Consider the following 6,036-nt stretch of genomic DNA (forward strand, 5'->3'; position numbering starts at 1 on the left):
AGAACACACACATGAAAGACTGATGTAGCTGGCGAGCTTTTAGAGCCAGTGGCTCCTTCTTCAGGCAGAAGGCTTGAAGGGTAAGGAGGAGGAGTGAAGGAAAAGGGCTGGAGAGGTCAAGGAAAAGGAGTAGATTTTGGGACTGTCACCCAGAATTTTGGGTCAGGAGAGACTTACCACACGGGATGAGAAGGAAAGACTGGTTCTGTGAAAGCTACCCCTTTTCCTAGACATCTCCAATCCTTTTCCTTCACCTTCTTCCTTCCCCCTCAACCCTTTTGCCTTAAGGAGCCACTGGCTCCAAAAGCTGGACAAGTACAACCGTCTTTTATGTGTGTGTTCTGCCGCCTGTTTTAAATATTGATTTACTGGTATAACATCCCAGATAATGATGATAAACAAATTGAGCATTCTTAAGTTTTACTCCATCATAAGCTTACTGCAATTTAATTAGAGAATTTTTATTCCAGATCTCTTTCCCAGTTTGCAGAAAGATCACAGAATATGTGTTGTAAATAAAAGCAAAACGTGTCAGTTGTAAAAAGTCTCTTAATTAAATTGCAGTAAGCTTAAAGCAGAGAAACCAGTAATAACTGATTTTAATAGCTGCTACAGAATATGGCCATGCAAACAAACATTAACTATTTTTATTGCAGTGAAATACAACAGATAGCTGCACTTGTGAAAATAAAACACTGTATGTGTAGTAATCAGCAAGACTATGAAAGAGAGAGCAGTGTCTTTGAACCAAAGGAGGTCAAGAATAGTCATTGGTCGAGATTTGAAGGAATTGAGAAAAAGATGTCTTAAAGGCGCAAGAAAGACGAAAGCTGTGAGAAGAAAGTGGTGGCCTGAACTGATGAGTGGTGATTGGTGCAATTAGACACCAATGGGAAGTGGAAATTCCGAAATTATCCCAATAGGGAGGTTTAACAGTTACAATTATGTCTGTATATTGGCGTAAATGTTCTCAACATATATGCGGACTTGACTTATGTAACAAATAGCAGCCAGTTGCTATGAGACTGAATCAGTATGCTGGTGTCATCTGTTGTGTCACACTGCAGGTGATGCTGTAGGACATTGTGTGACATATGAACAGCCATTCAACCACAGAACTGCTGAAGCGTCTTGACAAATGTCTCTACTTGCAATGCGAATTGTCAGACATAGGGGATATAAAAATGAAAAAGCTGGCATACTATGCTTACTTTCATTCCATAATGTCATATGGGATTATTTTTTGGGGTAATTCATCAAGCCAAGCTAAAGTTTTCCGGGCACAAAAATGTGCAGTAAGAGTTATATGTGATGTGAACTCAAGAACATACTGCAGAAGTCTGTTTAGGGAGCTAGAAATACTAACTACTGCTTCCCAATATATTTATTCCTTAATGAAATTTGTCATTAAAAATATATCACTTTTTCAAACCAACAGCTCAATTCATGGAATCAGTACTAGAAACAAGAATAATCTTCACAAGGATTTAAAATCACTTACTCTTGTACAAAAAGGTGTGCATTATACAGGAACACACATTTTCGGTAACTTACCAGCAGCCATAAAAAGCTTAACAACCAATTAAATTCAGTTTAAGAGAAGCCTAAAGAACTTATTGGTGGCCAACTCCTTCTACTTCATTGATAAATTTATCAGTAGAACCAACTGATTTGTGTGTGTGTGTGTGTGTGTGTGTGTGTGTGTGTGTGTGTGTGTGTGTGTGTGGGCGCGCGCGCAGTAACGTGTTCATTGTAAACAAATATTATAGCAGTTCTATAGTTCAATTATCAATGCACATGCCCCTATAAACGAGGATAACAGGAAAAACAAAGAAAAAGTGGAGGCCTTTTGGAATCATCTAGGTGACATTATTCAGAAAATTCCAGATAAAAACATCATTATTCTTCTTGGAGATTTTAATGCACAGATTGGTAAAGAAAAAAGATATAAGAAAATAGTTGGAAACTATCCTGCACACAAGAGAACAAACAGAAATGGTGTGAGACTAATAGAACTTTGCCAAGCACACAATTTAATTCTTAAATCCACAGCTTTCAAGAAACTACCACAAAGACAAAAAGACATGGGTATCCCCAAATCCTAGCCTTGGGGAATTTCAACTTGATCATGTGGCAATCAGGAAGATTTCTAACAAAGAAATCATGAATGTTAGTTCTAACAAAGAAATCATGAATGTTAGGGTACTAAGGGGTGCAAACTTGGATTCAGACCACTACCTTTCTAAAATTAAGTTCAAAGTCATCCCAAACAGGAAACGCAGCATGAAACAAATTAAGGGTCGGAAGTATAGCACAGAAAAGATATTAAAATCAGACGAACTCACAAAAGCAACAGAAACCATTCAGACACAAAGCTGGGGGGGATATCAAGGAAAACCTCATTACTACAGCTAAACGGATAGCACCTAACAAAAAAAGTAAAAAACATGCCTGGTGGTTGCTGGAATGTGATGCCCTCATTGAAACAAGAAAACAGGCATGGCAAAATTGGCAATCACAGAAAACAGAAGAAAGTAGACTGAATTTCATCACAGTTAGAAAACTGGTAGATAAAAATATAAAAAGGATTGAGAAGACACATGAAAACAAAACTCTCCTTCAAATTGATGAAGAATTTGCTAAAAACAACACAAGAAGCTTTTACAGAACTTTGAAACAAAGGTTATCAAGATACAAAGCACCCACCCTCCAATTTCGAGATGTAAATGGGACCATCGCTCACAACAACACGGAAAACTGCAAAATACTAGCAGGCTACTTTGAGAAACTCTTTAATTGTGAACCCATCCTTGAAAAATTTGAATCCATCCCAACCAACCGTGAGAAGCCGGATTCAGAACCACCGACGACTGAAGAACTACAGAAGGTCATTTCAGAACTTATAAACAACAAGGCTTCCAGAGAAAATGAAATAGTGGCCAAACTATGGAAAAAGGCTGACAAAATTGCAGTTACATCCCTAAAGTGTGTTTTTGATCAAATCTGGAAAGAATAAGAGACCCCCGCAGAATGGAGAACAGCTCTTATCCACGCTATCCACAAGAAAGGTTTGAAGACAGACCCCAACAATTACAGAGGATTATCACTGCTGGATATAACGTACAAGATTCTTTCTAAAGTCCTTTTGAACAGGGCAGAGCCGCAATTGGATCCGCAAATCGGGGAATACCAGGGAGGTTTTAGAAAGGGTAGATCATGTTCGGAACAAATACTAAACCTCAAAAACATTACGGCATACCAAAAATAAAGGGCAAAGACATACATAATCTCATTCATTGATTTCAAAAAAGCATATGATTCAATTGATAGAGAATCTCTGTTATCAGTACTGGAAGAAATGAGTTTGGATAAGAAAACAACTAATATTATAAAAGCGACCCTTACAAATACATTTTCGAAAGTTAAATTTATGGGCGAACTATCAGAACCCTTTGAAATAAAAATGGGAGTGCGACAGGGCGATGGGCTCTCACCGTTGCCATTCAATTGTGCGCTTGAGAAAGTAGTCAGAGAATGGAACACAAATATTAAGAGTGGTATAAGACTGGGTTGCAAAAAGAAGAACCTTAAAGTAAATTGCATTGCTTTTGCAGATGATATGGCCCTGTTTGCTGAAACAATGGAAGAAGCACGGGAGCAAATCCTTGAACTAAAGAAACAAGCAGCTAAAATTGGTCTTCACATCTCCTTTGAGAAAACTAAGATATTGATAAACATCAAGCACTTATGTAAATACCTCAAAGTTCAAGAACAGAAGATTGAAATAGTAAAAGAATTCAAATACCTCGGAGAATGGATTAGTTGGAATGCTGGGGAAAGCAAAGCAATGGAATCCAGAAAAATAAACTTGAATTGGCCTTCCAACTAACAAAAAATACATACAACAAAAAATCCCTTTCATGGGGGTCCAAAATTACACATCACAAGACAGTGATTAAGCCAGAAGCACTGTATGCAGCAGAAACACTTAACATGAATTTCAAAGGCCAAATGGAGAAACTTGAGCTAAAGGAAAGAAAAATTTTAAGAAAAATCATTGGGCCAAAATTTCAAGACAATAAGATTATATACATCAAAAATGAAACACTCTACAAGAAAATTGAAAAACTTTCAGATTCTATGCGAAAAAGGAGAATAAATTTTTATGGTCATCTTCTCAGAATGAATTCCAACAGATTAACTAAACAAATCTTTGACTTCTTCCGTAACCGAAAAACGAAGCCCATCTGGTTTAAAGAAACTGAGAAAGACCTAGTGGAATTAAAAGATTTCAGAAAATTCACTTATTGATCGAACTGCTAAATTAATTACTAAAGGTGAAAACATAAGGCTCCAAGACAAATCCACACAAAAGTCTAAACCCTTCATCTTGGAAGAAGAGAGGAGAAGAAGATCAGAAAGAATGAAGAAATACTGGGCCCTAAGAAAAGAACAACGCACAAAGAAATGATTGATCCAGAGTACCCCAAAGAGGGTGAAACGAAAGAAGAAGAAGTTCTATTACATGTTTATTACCTTATAAATAAAAAAAACTTTTTTTTATTTTAAATTCAGTGCATTAGTATTTGTAAAATGTTTCTTTCATATAGTGTTCATTAAAAAAAAAAAAAAAATTACGAACATTCCACTTGGGACCTGTGGAAGGTACATTAACTTACTTGTTTCAGTTGTAAATATTTTTCATGTAGTATTGTTTTTCTGACATGTTTTACATCCTGGAGGACCTCCTCACTATGGATCAATTGGAATGAAAGTAAATCTAATCTAATCTGATCAACTGAAACATTACAACACGTACGTGAAACATTCGACAGTGCTGGTGCATGAAATTATTTTTTCACACTTCTTGGTTGCAATGAAAACAAAACTGTTAATCTTTTTCATGCTGTTCTACTCTTAGTCTTCGTTATACTCCAGCTTTTCTATTACATCACTTTCTCATTTGCTGCAGTGAAAGCCAAAACAGAGGCAGTGGACAGGAAATGAGTGATAGGGAGCTGAATATATATTTGATCTGTAATATTTGAGAAATGTTTGTTTTGGCAAGAAAACTACTAGCCCAGAAGCCATGTCATGAAAAGGGGGGGGGGGGGGACTAAGTTGCATCAACTAGTGGTAGTAAGTTTTTCCCTCCCCCTCCTGCACCCTCTCCCTTTTATGGGATTTGACTGAGATGCAAAATGTAAGTTGCAACCTTGGTAAGCTCCCCCATAATTTTGAACATCCCAAAAACTACTAAATTTTTGCACTGTTTTTGTTTTTTCCCATCACATTTTCCATGAAGATGACCGTTCTATACATTTTTAAACTAGTTTGCCAATTTTGAGACCAAAATGGGCTCTGAAGATCTAATAGTTCCTGAGATATGGCTTTTCAAAGTTTGTAAAATTTTCCAAACTTAAAATTTTAAGCTGATTTTCATGTTTCATCATATGCTGCTGCTACTACTACTACTCAGCTCTACAGCCCTTGGAGGGCCTTGGCCTGCATCACAATATCCTGCATTCTATCCAATCCATGGCTTTCCGTCTCCATCCTCTGACACCCAGCTTTTTGTGCCTTCTTCAACTCCATCCACCCATCTCTTTCTGGGGCGTCCCCTCCACCGTCTGCCTCCAGCCTTGCCATCAAAAATCCTCTTAAGTGCTTTGTCTTCTTCCATTCTGACCACGTGCCCTGCCCACCGCGTATTCTTATTTTAATGGTAGTAACAATGTCAGGTTCTTCAAAACGGTGTTGTAGTTCTGCATTCATACGAATGCGCCAACATTCTTGCTCATATACTGGGCCATATATTTTACGTAGCACCTTTCTCTCCCATATGCTAAGGATCCTTTCCTCATTTACAGTCATGGTGCACGTTTTGGCACCATACATAACAATTGGTCTTACAATTGTTTTGTAAATGAGGATTTTGGATTTACGTGATAGAAGCGAACTCCTAAGCATGGGTAATGCGGCAAAGTAGCATCTGTTACCTGCTGCTATTCTGGCGTTCACCTCACTGCCAATGTC

Source organism: Schistocerca nitens, chromosome 1 (genome assembly GCF_023898315.1).
Source record: "Schistocerca nitens isolate TAMUIC-IGC-003100 chromosome 1, iqSchNite1.1, whole genome shotgun sequence".
In the NCBI taxonomy this organism is placed as follows: Eukaryota; Metazoa; Arthropoda; class Insecta; order Orthoptera; family Acrididae; genus Schistocerca; species Schistocerca nitens.